Source organism: Octopus bimaculoides, chromosome 12 (assembly GCF_046866305.1).
Source record: "Octopus bimaculoides isolate indiv1 chromosome 12, ASM4686630v1, whole genome shotgun sequence".
Classification (NCBI taxonomy): domain Eukaryota; kingdom Metazoa; phylum Mollusca; class Cephalopoda; order Octopoda; family Octopodidae; genus Octopus; species Octopus bimaculoides.
In genome coordinates this window covers 47,896,301-47,914,429 of record NC_142939.1, presented here as the reverse complement: position 1 = coordinate 47,914,429, position 18,129 = coordinate 47,896,301, and the positions used below count along the sequence as shown (strand labels likewise).

At 34.7% G+C, this 18,129-nt stretch overlaps 1 long non-coding RNA gene across 1 annotated transcript in view; it reads left to right on the top strand.

Moving 5' to 3' along the window:
- Positions 1–2,873: 2,873 nt before the first annotated feature.
- The window catches only part of LOC149133090 (uncharacterized), a 152,775-nt gene continuing 137,519 nt past the window's right edge, over positions 2,874–18,129 (top strand). The window contains exon 1 of the long non-coding RNA XR_016243915.1: positions 2,874–3,064. This is a non-coding gene — a long non-coding RNA (uncharacterized LOC149133090). The remainder of the gene's footprint in view (positions 3,065–18,129) is intronic.

Genomic DNA, 18,129 nt, shown 5'->3' with positions numbered 1-18,129 from the left:
ACCGATAAGATGTGTACCAGGCTTACAAAGAATAAGATCTGAGGTTGATTTCTTCCACTAAAAGGTGGTGCTCCTGCATGGCCGCAGTCGAATGAATGAAACAAGTAAAAAGAACAAAGAGAGTATACATATATCGGCCTGCAGATGTTTGTGTGTACCAGATCCACTCAAATGACGTTGGTCGGCCCGAAGCTATAGGAACCATGCCCTGTGACTGAACCCGAAACCACAAGGTTGCGAAGCGATCTTCCTAACCACATATCCACGCAAGCACTCGTTTCATATATCCCTTTACATATGTGTATTATATAAGATATTTCGATATAACCCGTACAAATATCACGGACAGCCTGAAGAACGAGATATTTTAACACGTTTCTTTGATTGCAAAGTCAATATCCGTCGCTCTTTTTGTTGATTTTGCGCTTATATCAAAATAATTAAATTATATGCTCTGTAGTGTGTTACGTGCAATATTTGCTATCAATTATTTTAGATATTGACTGACATATAAACAAAATATCAGAGGGAACATGCAAGACGTTTCGGAGCTGAATGAAGCCCAAGTAGATGGAAACTACGGTCCGATGGTTGTTAAACCCCAATGCTAACCTAGGGCATTGTAACTCTAAAATTATTATAAAGAACTGTTCGATATATTTTGTTAAGGAGAATGAGTTAATTAATATGCTCAATTGAGCGTTATGAAATTTTTTGTTAACTATTTGTCAAATGTGTACTATCAGAAGATGATTTATTCACGGTAATTATTAGTCAACAACTAATCTGAACGAGAGGAGTGTGTGGTTACAAAAATATTCTTATGTAGAGTTGGTCAGAATGCTGTTTAAAGGTAAAGGTTTACACATGTCTTATAAGGCCTAGTTATGGTAAATTTAAAATTGATAATGAATATACCAATTACGTACTATATGTTACGCAATAACAACAAAGAATATTTTCTAATTTAAATTTTTAACCCCCACTCCGCACCAAACAAATTATGTGTGTCTAAAAAAAGCATATCTATTAACTGAGAAGTGTTCTATAAAAATATATTATTTTTTATATACCTTTCTAAAATCACTGTTATAATAAAATTCCTTTACATACATACATATAAACACATACACGCACATGCACACACGTACAGACACACTCATGGTGAGCAATATGCATCTACAGAGAGAGTGAGAGAGTGGTAAATATATATAGAGATGGGGAAAGTTTACAACGGAAAAGCCGATAAATGAAAGAGCTAGACAAATAGAGGGGGGAAGCAGAAGGATCTTCTCTAATGCTATCAGAGATTTTAAATTCTAAAATTAAGTGAAGATTTAAAAATTTGAAATATTGATGTACTTTTTCAAGCTGAATCCGATTTTGCAATTCAATTATTTGTTATTAAATGTTCCAGAGGTTTAAAGTTCGAACATTATTACCCAATCAGAGAACAAGATTTGGAAGCTAGCATTTTGTTGTGATAGCTGCGTATAATAAAATTAAAATAAGCAAGTCGAAATTTAAAACAGAATGAAAGCAATACCGGAGATATAATGCTAATACATATACAGGGGGAGGAGGAGAGGAGAGAGAGAGAGAGAGAGAGAGAGAGAGAGAGAGAGAGAAAAAGTGTGGTAAATATATGTATACCTGATGGTGACAGATAGAGAGCGGAAGATGTGCTGATTTAAATGTTGAGTTATTTCTCGTAGCAAATTATATATTTGCATTATTATTTACGGAACACCTCTTTCGAACGGAGGCTTTGAAAATCAAATTCGTTTTCACCAGTATCGGTTCACATCATTTCGGGGCTAAACTCACACACACAACTACATACACTCTCATTTATATAATATATATACGTATGTGTGTGTGTGTGGGGGGGCGTGCGTGCGTTAGTGTGTTTGTATGTATTTATGTTTACATGTATATATATATATGTATTTGTATATATTGGCAAGGAACTCAACGCAGATCTGTTTCATAAAATACAAACTGCTGACTCATTGATGGTAGACTATCATTTCATTAACGCAGCCAACTACGTCGATAACCCTTAATGTCTTGTTGGTTCATCAGTCAACTCTTCGACTTTGCGTAGTGTTTTAAGCAAAGCAATACTATATGCGCACTTTTACTGCCAAGACAGACTAAACTAGTCTATTTGTTTTATAAAAACTAACAAGTGAACATAATAAATTCATGTAAGTCGTTTAATATTACAAATTTTACCTTGGCTTTAAAACGAAAGAAGAATTATTGTGAATAGTGTAGCAATAGAAAATTTTAGAATCAGATATCGGTCGCAGACCCATGAGAATTCTTGTGAAGTTGGTGCCAATACGAAACTCAAAACCTTCCAAATAGTCTCGCTTCTCTGATTTTTACAATATATTTCCTCCTTAAATAGTGTGTAGTTATTTTTGTTTTTGTTGTTTTATCGAATGTCTGCTATTTTAATGTATATGAATATAATTCATGTTGATGCCCCATCCATTAAGTATACCTGATATTAAGAGAGAGAGAGAGAGAGAGAGAGAGAGAGAGAGAGAGAGAGAGAGAGAGAGAGATAGATAGAGAGAGAGAGAGAGAGAGAGAGAGAGAGAGAGAAGGCGGGAGAGAAGGAGAGATACTAAGTTCATTATTATGCTTTAAAAGAAAACAATTTTCTGGTTGATATTTAAATGTGAGTCGCTCGTCAAAGTGTTTACCAGTTAATTCACACTTTACGTTTATATTCCCAAATATCATTTTACTTCAACTATTACATTCCCAAACGTCATTTCTCTTCCCATATATTATGTTCAAGCTATCAAATAACACGACATCATTTCCTACCTACCCAATTCCACTACCAAACCAATTACACGACATTTTATATTATCACGAGTAAAACTATTTAGGACTTCCTTAAACATACCATCACCATCATCATGCAATAACATAACATTTTCAAGAATTTATCAATTCTTCAACCATTCAACTTAAAGACAAACCGCCTCGTAAATGGACCATTCATAAAGAAATCAGAATATTTATAGAAAATTGGTTTTCCGAGGTAGCTATTTCTTTTTTTACTACTTCCTTTATATTTTTATCGTTTTTTTTTTTCTTAGAGACATTTTTCTTCGAAATTTTCAGCTTCAAAATAAGATCCTCGATAGATTTTTAAACAGAATTTCAGTCAAAGACGGCACGAAATTTCCAAAGAAGGAATATACTTAAATAGTGGCAAAATTATACTAACTCAGTCTATATCTGATACGTATCAATTTAAGCATAAAATGAAATGAGTTCCAATGTATATTAGTCTTTCGAAAATATTCTGAGTCTAATGAAGCTTAGCACATCATACATACGTACATACATATCTATATATACATATTTATATATATATACATATATATATGCATATACATATACACACATATATATGCATACACACACACACATACACATACACATACACACACACACACACATATATATATGCATATACATACACACACACACACACACATATATATATGTATGTATATATGTACGCATGTATGTATGTATGTATGTATACTAAAACATATGTCTCGGCTCTCAGTGTATATATGTAAAATTTTGCAGATTTACAACTTAGAAACCTCGCATATATCCACACCAAACTTCTTTTTTGGAAGTGGTAAAAGATGTAAAAAAAGAAAACAAAAAGCCCATAGTATTCTTCTTTGTGCTACAGACCCTAAGTACGTTACCTGAAAATGTCTAGAAGGAAATTAATGAAAACGATAAAGCATTTCGTCTGTCTTTACGTTCAGAGTTCAAACTTCACCGAAGGCGTCTTTTCATTTCATCCTTTCGGTGTCCATAAAATAATTACAATCAAGTACTGCGGAAAAGGTAATCGACTAGCGACCACCCTCAAAATTTCAGGCCTTCTGCCTGTAGTAGAAATGATTGTTATTACTATAATTACTATTTTTAGTATTAAGGCAGTGAGCTTGCAGTATAGTTAGCACACAAGACGAAATACTTTGCGGTATTTCGCTCGTCGGTACGTTCTGAGTTCAAATTCCGCTGAGGAATTTGTCATTTATCCGTTCGGTGGGGTCAATAAAGTAAGTACCAGTTGAAGACTTTGGTCACAATAATCGACTCATCCCTTCCTCCCACATTGCTGCCTTTGTGACAAAGTTTGAAATCATTGTTATTATTATTATTTTTATTATTAAGGCAGCGAGCTGGCAGAATCGTTAGCACCCCGGGCAAATGCTTTGCGGTATTTTGTCTGCCGCTACGTTCTGAGTTGAAATTCCGCCAAGGTCATCTTTGCCTTTCATCCTTTCGGAGTCGATTAAATAAGTTTCAGTTACGCACTGGGATCGATGTAATCGACTAGTCCCCCTCCACACAAATTTCAGGCGTTGTGCCTCCAGTAAAAAGGAAAATTATTATTTTAGGTGTTATTATTATTATTAGTAGTAGTAGTAGTAGTAGCAGTATTCAGTAGTTTTATTTTTATAACGTGCTTTCACTTCACTACCGAGCGCAGCTCTTTGTGCCTTGGGTATGTGCTGTGGTTTGCTGTGATGCTCTTATGGTTACTGTATTGAAAGTGTTTTGCGTAGGATGTGTGCAGTGCCCATATCATTATTATTATTATTAGTAGTAGTAGTATTAGTTAATGGTTATTTGGCAAAGATTGTATTTATAATACTTACGTACAAATGAATTTTAAAGACCACCCCTAAATATTTGTAAGGGAAACTTGTTATTTGTAAATATCTCTGAATGATTCCAATAAAACCTTTTTAATATGACTTTCAAGTAAAATTCTGTGGAATTGTAACGAATATACAAAACCATTATAACATTTGTTAAATTTATATGTACATTGAAATTTAGATTTTATAGAATTTTGTTCTTTCATTTCACTTTTAAATCAGAAGTAACCCCTCGTATAAGTACGAAAATAGCAGAAACTTTGAATGAGGCCTTCATTGAACGAAACGTTGCTTACCTACCTACCACATTGCTTTTGTTTCTCTTATACAATTTCATATACACGCCATGTTATAGAAGACATTCTCAATGCTGTTAAGAAAGTGTTATTTATATATGATGGTTACTGCGTACATTATATAAGTTCATATATATTACAGCTGTCTATACAATATCGAACTGCCTGTGTAGTAATTTTCATTATATAATACAGGCTATCTTCCTTTAACAAGTTCCTCCCTTGTATATGGCTTCCTAAATTATAGAATTCTATATTGTGTTGCACTATCTATATTGGAATTTTCAGTATATAATGATTTCTTTTATTGGTATATAATAAGAACCCTCTGCGCGTGTGCGTACATGTACATACATACATACATACATACATACATACATAAATATATGCATACATACATAAATATGCGCATACATACATACATACATACACACATACACATGCATTCTTGCATACATACACACACACACATACTGACATAAACACACATATACAATTACCTACAAACAACCATACATATATACATGCATTCATAGTTTGTGTGAGTGTAGAAATGTATATGCGTATATGTATATATATAAGTGTACACTACGTGTTAGCATACAGCATGAATGTATGCATATATGTAAGTATTTTTGTGCGTGTGTATGTATGTACGTGTGATAGTAATAAAGCAAATAATATTCTGTAATTTTAGCGAAAATACAGTTGCGTCTGAGCAAAGAGATCAACAAGCATGAAATGAATTCCTGTTTGGGGTTATAATATAATGGAATAAATTAAAGAGTAACACAGCCGTCACATTCAGCAACAAAAAAACATACCAGACACACAGAGCTTCTCTCTAATATTCAGCATACTTATTAATACATATTGAAGAAAACAAAGCAGCTCACATATGTACTTGGTTCAATAGTTTACTCCGTCCCCAGAACATTCTTAGAACAGTGAAAATCAAAACATTTCCCTACCCGCGAAAATCAAAGCAAAAATAGTGTACAAAAAATGCTTCATTGATTCATTTATTATTAGTCCTGTCTGAGCTCCAAATCAGTCCAAAAAAGAAAAAAATAATAATAAAATTACTAAACTACAACAAACACAAAAGACCCTCATGATTTATAATAGGTCTCGTACATACCACACTCACCGACCAAACTCACAGACGACACTCATACCATGCGCGCAGAACAACAGACAACGATCCAAGAAGGACAAAAAAAAAAAAGTCTTAAAATGAAGACCACCTGGAAATGCCCCAAAGTATTGGTCACATAGCTGACTCCGGTTCATCTCTAGATTCTGAGCTTTTGTCAGAATTCTTAGCAATACTGTCCGACTTTGAGTTTCACCGCTAAAACTATCTCTTATACAGCCCCCACAACTACTACAAAACATGCAAAACTATCTCCACCACCACAACTAGAGTCGGTTCTCCTACTACCATCACCACTATAATAAACAACAACAACAACAAGCACAACTATGATCACACTGATGCAAACAGCATCAGAAATGCCATGACCACTCATAGAACCGTCCTCCACCATCTCCCCGCACTAATACTGCTAAGAGTGCCACTCTCACCAGCAACCCACCCAACGTCACTCCCTCTTCCTCCTCTTACTACTACTACTACCACTACCACCACCAAATGCATTCACTAAACATTTTTCTTTTATTTGTTTCAACCAGTAAACTGAAGCCATGCTGGAGCACCACCTTGAGGATTCAGTCGGACAAATCGATCTCAAGTACCTTTCGTTTTTATCAGTTTCTTATGGCCAACCGATAGGTTACGGGGATGTAAACAAACCGACAGTGGTAGTCAGGCGTTGGTGGGGGACAAATACACACACAAAGACAAGCATACAGATATATGTAAACATATACAATAGGCTTCTTTCAGTTACCGTCTAAATAATCTACTCACAATGTTTTGGTCGGTCGGGGCTAAAGTAGAAGACACCCGCTCAAGGTGCCACACAGTGGGACTGAACCTGAACCATGTTGTTGAGAAGCAAGCTTCTTACCACACAGCTACGCCTGCGTCTAAGAAATTATAGGTAACAACCACAGAATTACACAAACAAGATGGCTTGTTATCTCACTGGACTGTGATATTATCGATAGGAGAGACACTTAACACAGGGACTAAAGTGGAGTTTAACCCCAGAATGTGACTGGTATGTAAATACCAGTGCTGTAGTAATAACAGAAAAAATTCAATTCCACCATATTTTCAAAACGTAAAATAATAAGCCCATTCTGTTACAATCATTTAATTTGTTTCCTTACCATTTTTTTTTTTATTATCATTCAATTCCCTTCAATAAATTTTGATACAAAACATAAATAGCGAAACATGCGATATGGATTCTTGTGGCAGTGAAGGATTTGGTCAGTGGAATTGGTCAGGATATAAAGAATTAATATTTCACTTCAATCAATTCTGAGTGAAAAACATAAATGAGAACCTAATCCTAGGGTTTGGGGGGGAAATAATCAATCATGAATGATCGAAACTGTTTTTGAGAAGGATTAATATTTCAGTAAAGAGACTAAAATGCGATTGATGAAAGGAAGAATTCTCAAGAGCCTTTATGAATCAGAAAAAGAAAAGAAAATCATTAAATACAAAAAAAAAAAAAACAAGGCTAAAAATTTCTTGTTTTGAGGTTCGGTTTCATTTTTTAAGTACATAAATACCTAAATGCAAATATGCACACATACGCATAAATGTATACACACACACATATTCGTACATACACATACATACGTATATACATATATATCTATATGTATATGTACATATATATGTGTGTATATATATGTATGTGTGTGTGTGTATATATATATATATATATATATATATATATATATATATATATATATATATATATATGTATGTGTGTGTGTGTGTGTGTGTGTGTGTGTGTATATGTGTATGTATGTATATATATCTATACATATTGCTAAACGTCACATTTTAATCCAGCAGTTGTGTATAGTATTGGAATAATCTGAATTTAATCCAGTGTTTTTCGGTATTTCGTGTTTATAAGCTGACAGATTATAGAACAAAGTATAACATTTTAATAATAATAATAATAATAATGATAAAAATAATGATACTGAAAAAGCAAAAGATGGAGAAGACGATGAAGGTGAGAAGACGATGAAGTTGAGAAGAAAAAGAAAAGGAAGAAGACGAAAAAGAAGAAGAAGAAGAAGAAAGGGAAGAAGAAGAAGAAAAGGAAGAAGAAGAAGAAGAAGAATAAGAATAAGAAGAAAAGGAAGAATAAGAAGAATAAGAAGGAGAATAAGAAGGAGAATAAGAATAAGAAGAAGAATAAGAAGAAGAAGAAGAATAAGACGATGATGAAGAAGAAGAATTTTTGGAAAAACAAAAATAATACAAATAATCTTGTTAGCGTAGTTATTGATGCTAGTTGGATTAATTCAGATCGTGTAACTACATCAGTGCTCGACATAAATTAACCATTTGCAACACAAGCTGCTCAAATATAAACTGAGGGATTTTGATGATTCAAATGTTGTAGTTACCATTTTAATATTCATTCTTCATTAATACAGTCCAAAATTCGGTCTATGACTGCGCTGGTACTTAATTCTCACAAATGGGATTCATTAATTCAAAACTTCTACAGGTTTCATTTTCTGTATTTCTACGTCTTCCTGTCGATTACATTATCTCTGCTCGATAACATATGGCACAACTTGGTTAAGTTTAATCAGTTCCTAGTCTTATCTCTTTTTCTAAACATTCGGTTTCTTTAGTCGTCATTGTAAACTTCACCTATTTCAAAATCCTTATCTTTAATAGATACTTATATTTTCTCACGAGCTACCAGTATTAGCGACGTTCCCGAGGATTACTGGTCTACTAATCGTCCAATATAAACACTTGCATACCAATGAACTCTCTTCATGGGTCTTATTCCTAGCTGAGACATTATGTTAAATCAAGGCTTACAAACTAGGTTACATTTTACCCCATATAAGTTTTGCCTTGCAATGTTTACTTTCATATTTATAGTGATGTACGTATTTGTTTTTAATAATAATTGTTTAAAATTTTGAAGTCGAGGCAAAAGAATTCTGGAAAGCATACATTGTGAAAAATACAAATTATGTTCCTTGCATCACTTGGGATTTAAAAATCTGTATTATATACTTGTAAGTTACTGTGTTGATAATAAAGTAGTCGAACTGAGAAGACTGTGTCTAGTTCTGATATGTGTTCGCTATTAATTCTTAAATAAAAGAAATAAAATTTTGCGTTACTTGAAATTGAAATGATATTTAAAACGGTACTTTAAATTTATTTTCTGTCGGTTGTTTCATTGCGGTGCAAGACGGGGCACAAATGACTGAATTAAAGTAAAGTGTCGTATAAATTAACTTTCAAAAGTAAATGGGACGAAAAATATTGGGAACACGTTTCACAGTCATATCTTCTTGCGTGCTCATTTGGCAAATCGAAGAATTGTTATTTGTATTTACTGAGGCCAACTTATTGTTAAAAAATAGAGCAAATTTGAAAAAAATTGAAACCGAACAATGCAAGTAAATTACTTGTTCATTTTACTTTGCTTTCACTATTTCAACTGACCGAACTGGAGTAAGGAGATCTTGTCATTGACGAGTCATAAATGGCGAAGAAAGAACTCTAACAAACTAGCTATTTGATTGATTGATTGAACTATTAAAATTTATCGATTAGTTTATTGGTTAACTTGATGACAAATATTAATCAAAAGAAATAAAATAAAACCAGTGTTGATTGTGTTTCTTCTTCGCCAAATTACCCTCCTCAAAATACTATAACAATTGGCTTGTTTCTGTACTAAGCTGTAGCTGAGTTTGCTCGGGTAAGTGAACTGAGACTATTTCAGAGCAAAGCTTTTGCAAACATAAACAACGAAAAGTAATCGAACATCTTTATTAGCTCTCTGGCAAACTATTCGCATGAACATCAACGTCAAAATCATGAAAATATTTTTCCGAGTTCGCTATTTTGCTGTCACAGCCGCAAGTTAAATGGAACCAAGGATTTTAATCCTGAAACAGCACACGGGCATTCTATCTTGGTAAACTAGTGAACTAGGGTTAGATACAGCACGGTTCGGCGAGCACTTGAAGATAATTACATAATTGATGAATATTTCATTAGCTAGTCAGTGTTCATTTTATATTCCTGTCTCATGGGTGTCACCTGAAACAACGTGGGCTCTGCTTGGTTAATTTCCCGTTGATACACAACGTTAATGCAGATGACTCCAGTTACCACATGATGTTATGACAAATGAGATATGGACGTATATGCATACATACGCGCGTATATATATTATATATATGCTCATTAACATACGCCTTATAGCTATGCACACGCGTATGTGCTCACAAACACACACATGTGACGCGCTTTATCTCGCCTCTATATAATTTAATATAACATATTGTTTCAAGAAGAGTTTGAACAAATACCGATTTGCTAAGCGCATACATTAACGTACTTAACACATTTAATAATATTCCTATAAACATTCACTGATAGTTCTATAGCATTCTGTTAATATGAAATAGCAATGTAACTACAACATGGTTTTGGTCTATTCAAAGTGTCCGACAGGAACAGGGATTTTGTTACTAAAGCAATTTTCCGGATAATGTATAAATTCCGTCTATTACGAATTTAATCTCCACTGAGCCTCGTTCTGATACTATTGAACTTGTCACATCAATCTTGCCTTGCTCCCCGGTGACCATATACACATTGTTTCATATAGAAAACTAAATACATGTCTTGTTGCTATAATCCACCCAGACACCTGGGTGTGAGGGAAAAGGGGAAAGAGAATGCGAGAGAAAGAAAGAGAGGAGAGTGACAGAGAGTGTGTGTGTGTGTGTATGTGTGCATATCTGTGAGGATGTGTTAGTGTTTACGTGTGTGGTTAAGCTAGCAGAGTGGGAGGAGCGGAAAGAGGGATAGAATGTCACATAGGGAGTTCGTATAATCGTGAGTACGGTAGTGTAGGCGTGTGTATGTGTGCACGTGCGCGAGTGTGTGTGTGTGTGAGTGTATTTATACATATTTATGTGATGTGCAAGTTGAGAGGAGAGAGATAGTGGGACGAGCAAAATGAATATATCTTTATTTATGAGCGGTTGTCCGTGTCAGTGTTGGAATATACGTCTAGATGTACGAGGCGCCGTGAGAAAGGGGAAGTGAGCAGTAAACTGTATACGTTTGCGTATATGAACAAGTGTCTCTGGGTTTGTGTGAATGTGTATGTATGAGGTTCAGTGAAAGAGGAGATTGAGAGAGAGGCAAAAGGAATCTGTAAGGTGTTTATGTGCAAATGCGCTTCAGTATTTACAAGAGCTAGAGTGAGAGGCAAGATACATATATATATATATATTTATTTATTTATTGAGAGATATAGAGAGAGAGAGATAGGTAGAGGCCTGTAAATATCTGTGCGTATATGTGTAAGTGTGCATGTGTTTATATTTTACTCTGAATGTATGTGCGAATGAAATACATAGAGGAGTCGTCCGCACAAAAATGGAGTTGATGTATGCGTGATAGGGCATGCGCTTTCTGTGTCAATATGCGTACATGAATGTGTGTGTGTGCATGTGTGTGTATGTATGTGTGCTTGTGTGTCTCTTACAATGAGTTTCAGAGTAAGACGAGAAAAAAAAAATCAGGTTGAATATGTATATGTACTTCAGTGTGCGTGTATGTGCTTGTGTGTTTGTACTAGTGTGGATATATGCGAAAATGCACGTGAATCTGTGATACTGTGTACTTGTGTGAGCATGCATGCATTGTCGTTTACTGTGTATGTGAATGCATGTCTGCATGACTGTGCATATATACATGAACGTACATGCGAGAGTATGTAAGTGTGTATATCTGTGTATGTGCATGATTGTGAGTAAGGATTTAGAGATATGTGTATTCATAAAAATACGTTCCGTGTGTATGTACGTATTGCTGTATTTAATCACAGGATAGGATAATTGCTTGCAGTAGTATATTAATAAATGTGCATAGATAAGCAACCGTGTCTCATTCTGATAGCTATTTCCAACATATTGGTCGTTCCGCTGCTCGAAGTCAAGACCCGGACAGGCAATGCAACGTCACTTTCCAACACCTTCGTCTAATATGAAGATCGAAAAACCATCACCATGAACAAACAAACAACTGCAGTTATACTCATCTATTGTTATATCAACAGACCAGCCATGCCAGTGAAATCTAGAAGATTTGGAAGATCTTTCAGTTGCTGGACATCTTCCATCTACACAACTTACGTTTAATATCCAGAGCATCTTTTACCTGGACAGAGTGAGAAACGAAGAGTTGTGAGAAGAGTTTGCTGGTGACTCAGCAGTAGTAAGTATATGTGTGAGTATATGTGTGTGTATGTAAGAGGATTCATGGGAATATTTGTGTGTGCGCGCAATGGAAGCGAGATGGTGAATATTCAACACTGAAAAGAAAAATGTAACAGCGTTTCAACTCTGTGTCAGTATATATGTGTATGTGTGTGCGTGTACAAGGGCATTATATGAATGTTTGTACTTGTGATTATTATGTACCTTATTTATAAATAAGGTACTACAGTTAGCCGTCGTTTTTGACTTCATAGAGGTCAGCTAGTACATATATATTTATACACAGTTATACTCATATGTAAAGTTTGCTTTTATATCAATTTTACATCAAGCTGATTGATCACTAATTAATTTTTCGTAGAGTACCCACGTCTTATCATTTTTCAAAGATAAGATTAACAAAGATTTCGTAGTTGTGACACTTTCACTTTCATCTGACTCTGGTTCAGTTAGTAACTTCTGGGCTATCATAGTGCTTGCTAAGTCATTTTGTGGATAGATGGAACTACGTAAAACAAAAAAAAAAAGAAAAGAAAAAAGAAAAAGAAATCAATACGGTTTACTCTGAAAGGAGAAATAGTTGTGTAGGAAGTGTGTAGGTTAATAGAAGGTTATGTTGGGAAGATTTTGTTAGGTTTGAAGGATCAATTCTTTTTTGTTTGATTAAGGCGAGCAAACTGAAACTTTTAAGTCAGTCACTGTCAGCTATATCAGTATAAATATTTATATCTATCTATCTATCTATCTGTCTGTCTATCTATGTATCTATCAATCTATCTGTCTGTCTATCTATATATCTATCTGCATGCCTGTCTATCTATCTATATATCTATCTGCATGCCTGTCTATCTATCTATCTATCTATCTATCTGCATGCCTGTCTATCTATCTATCTATCTATCTATCTATCTGCATGCCTGTCTATCTATCTATCTATCTATCTATCTATCTATCTGCATGCCTGTCTATCTATCTATCTATCTATCTATCTATCTGCATGCCTGTCTATCTATCTATCTGCATGCCTGTCTATCTATCTATCTATCTGCATGCCTGTCTATCTATCTATCTATCTATCTATCTATATATCTATCTGCATGCCTGTCTATCTGTTTATCCATCCGTCTGTCTGCATGCCTGTATGTCTGTCTGCATGCCTGTATGTCTGTCTGTCTGTCTGTCTCTCTCTCTCTTTCTACGTATGTATATCTGCATGTGTGCGTATATTGTAAGTGCGTGTGCTTACGTTTGTGTGTGTGTGCGTGCATGCGTGTGTGTGCATGTGTGTGTGTGTGTGTGTGTGTGTGCGTGCGCGCGCGCGTTTGATTTGATAACTGAATGAATTAAATTAGTTTGGAAAAAGAGTTTCATTGATTGAGATACTTCATTGTTCTCTGTCCCAAGGAGTACATACGTTACTGGACGATACAACGTAAATACGTGAAACTAATGCAGCTTCCTCAAGTCGAAGCATTCAGAGTTACAGAATATAGAAAATAACATTAGAAATGCTCAAGGGACGAACTTATATTGAAGTTCATCAAAATCCTGTCTGTAGTTGTTCGAGTTTCTAGACAACAGACGTTTATTCATTTTACCGTTGTAAAGTAAATGAGAGGGATCTCAAATGACCTTGTCCATAACAACAACAACAACAACAACGGCGAGAACAACAACAACACCATGAAGAAGAACGAGAAGAAGAAGAAGAAGAAGAAGAAGAAGAAGAAGAAGAAGAACAACAACAACAACAACAACAACGACAACGATAAAAATAAACAAGCAAAAGCGATAACAACTCGGGTTTAGTCAATATGAAAGACATTGACAGTTTGAGAAAGTGACGTCTGTTAATGGATGTGTTTTTATCGAGAGAAAATATAGTATTGTTTATGATGGCCGTCTACAGAGTAAACATACTTGAAAATATAAGACATATTGTGTGTGATATACGTCTTGAAAAGGAATATACATCCATACAACATACATATATATGTGTTTGTATGTGCATATATATATGTATGTCTATATATTTGTATCTCTCTCTCTCTCTCTCTATTTATATATGTGTGTATGTATATATATATATATATATATATATATATATATATATATATATATATATATAAATATATATATAAAGAGAGAGAGAGATAGAGAGAGAGAGAGAGAGGATGAGACATATAAATCCATAGACACTCAGATAAATGCACACACATATCTGTGCAGAATCACAGATATATATATAAATACACACACACACACATATACATACATACACGCATACACACACGTATAGGTATATAGAATATATGTACATATGTATGTGAATGTGTGTGTATGCACACACACTAATATAAGTTTATCATCAATGCCGGATAGAGAAAGGAGAGTGTAAAATGATGTAAACTCATTATAGATAGAAAATTAAATCAGGAAAGAAGCAACGGAAATATAGGAATTCAGCCAAAATATTGCTAAATGTTTTATGGCCTTTTCTGAGGGTTTAATCTTCAAAATTTATTGTAAAAATTGTTTTTGTAATCAACAAACAGAAATATTGTGGTTTTTTTACTAATATTAATACAAGATTGACAATTAGTTAAATCGATAGAGTGTCGGAAAACGTACACTGCTGTACTTATTTCTGCTCATTATGTTGCAAGCAGAAATTGCCCCGGGGTCAAGCTTTTCATTTATCCCCCCCCCCCCCCCCGGGGACGGTAAAATTTTATACCAGTGAAATATTAGGGTCACTCGCTATTGAGTAATCACAAACACCTATATATAGCATAGAATGCATTATATAATTTACAATATATATATATATATATATATATATATATATATATATATATATATAATTAAGATTCAATTATTTGACTTCTCTATCTTTTTCCAAAGCAGTTATTCGTTGTTGCGAAAAATATATTTGGGAACATAAATAAACATGAAATTTTGGGGAAAAGAAAGAAATGTGCAATATGGGCAGACAACAACCGCTGAAAGTTTTTATAGGCTTATGATGTTGCTCCATAAATTTTGTGAGCAGGCAGAAACATCAGCACACCAGATAGCATGCTAAGCAAAATTTCCTCTGTCTTTTCTCTCTCAGTTGAACTTTCGTTAAAGTCGACTTCGACTTGCATTCTTTCAGTCAAATACTGTGGAAGAAGTAATCGACTATCCCTAACATGTAACCCAAAGACAGACAGGTGGCAGAATGGTTAGCAAACCTGAGAAAATGGTTAGCAGCAATTCATTCGGTTTTACATTGTGAGTAAATCCGCGGTCGCCTTCGTGTTTTCTCCTTTATGGGGTTAAAGCAGTAATACCAGTTGTGCACTACGGTCGATGTGATCAACCAGCATCTCTGCAAAATTTCACTCCTTGTGCCTATAGTAAGAAGGATTAACTATGTCACTTAATATAACACTGGTTCCAACATATGATTTCGGATCAAAACTCTTGTAAAATAAGTTCCATTCATACAGAGATGTGTCTGTAGGGGCTGCGTGTGGATGTTTATCCGAGTGTCGAGTGAGTATTCACAGAGGTAGTGTCTCACTGCTATAACCGAGAAGTATTAATATAAATACATATATAAACACATGTATGCACTCACTGACGTACGTATATAGCTTTAATCGATCTGTGGATAATGAATCATAAATCAACGAAATAAGCGTTCAAGGTAACAGATTAAAGAAACCGCTCCTTAAGTAATTCAGGATATCTGGACATACCCTAAAATATTTAGGCAACCACTTCAAACACTCCTGTCAGCAATATCGCTCATCGTTATTAATACCATTAATATTGTTATTATTCCCACTGCGCTATTAAATCTCTTTATACGTTTGTGTCATCTGGTTATTTGTATATAAAAGGCTTACCAACGCTAATCATGTATACAAATTGACTCGTTTGCTCATTAACTCCCTAATACTGTCAACAATGAGATAAAAGAGAAAAAAAAAACGGGGTTAAACTGATTAACTTTTAGGTATTACTTTCTCATATTGAAGCTAGTTACGGAATTTACACTCCTAGAATAATAAACGGATTAATTTCATATAAATATATTATGTACACCCAGCTGGTTAACAAGTGCCTTTCCGTGTTCGAATTCGCTGCGTGACAATTTGGGCGTCTACAGAGATGATCTTGAGTTGATGCTTAGTGGAGGGTCTCGTATGCTTATAGATAGACAAATGTTTTTTGTCTCTTCGCTCAGATACTTACTGCCAGCGCCAAAGCCCTTCTCCTGTGTCCACATCTGTACGTCCAAATCTGTGAAAGACTTCGAGATATTTAATGCTAATCTCTAGAATGATATTCTGGCTGAGGCTCTCCCCTAAGTCCACGAAATTCTCCCCCTCTCTCTCCCTATTTCCCTCTCTCACCCCCTCCCCCCTCTCCCCCTCCCATACCCCCCTCCCCATATCCCCCCTCCCCCTCTCTCCCCTCTCTCATTCTCCCTCTCTCTCCCTCGAAAGTGAAACGCGTTAAATAAAATTAACTTGAAATACATTTCATACTCCGGGATAAGGTTCAAGCACAAATCACTGTAATTCTCTGGTTCTCAGTTATGTTCCTACTGCGGACGGACGTTTGTGTGCATGTGTGCGTGTGTGTGTGTGGAGTAAATCATTTGACAGTAACTTTCGAGTAACACGCTATGAAGCAGATAAACTAATAATTGTGAATTGTTATGGAAGGATTTTATGGACTATAACTTCTTCAGAAGTTACGTGTACCTCTATGTGTTCGCTCGACATGGAAACCAAACTACCCTAAAATCATTCGATGAAGTAAATGGTCACATTAGATATTATTCTCTGAACAATTTATTCATTTGAAATTTTGGTACACGACCAACAATTTCAATGCAGGGGACAACTCGATTGCATCGATCCCAGTACTGAACTGATATTTACTTTATCGACCCCGAAAGGATGAAAGCAAAGTAGACACGGTGGGATTTGAACTCAAAACGTGAGGACGTCGAAGTACTGCTAAGTATATCGGCTTAGTGCTTAGGGATAGGGATAGTAACCTACTGTTAGGACTCAGCCAAGAGATTATATCAATGACAAGGGAGCAAGAAATTCTATAATGAATTGCATTAACTTAATTATTTCTGCTGTAAGACGCAATGCGCTCATTATAGAGTACTAGTGTTTCTGAATCACATTATAATATTTATAAAATAGAAAACATCACTGTGTGTATTTTACCGCAGAAACAGGTGTAAGCTAATATAGTTGTTCATTACTTCTTCCATTACCATTTCATATATGATTCCTTATATATCTGTATATATATATATATATATATATATATATATATATATATATATATATATATATTCTATTCTTAGATTATCCATTTCAATATCCGTCTTAAGCTGGTATGAATATGAATAAAAGTGAATCTATGTGAGAAAAGACAATTACTGATATTCCATCGTTTACACGTGTCAAAACAAATTAAATTCCCGAAACAACTGAGAAAAAACAAAAGCTTATATATTAATAGTGAGGTTGCTGTTGACAGATACGAAAAGAATTATGCTTACAAAGAAAGAACATATGAAAAATGATATTTCTCCTACGTTATATAATAAAATACGTTTACAAGGAAAGTTGAAGAAAACCTTGATGAAATTATGAAAT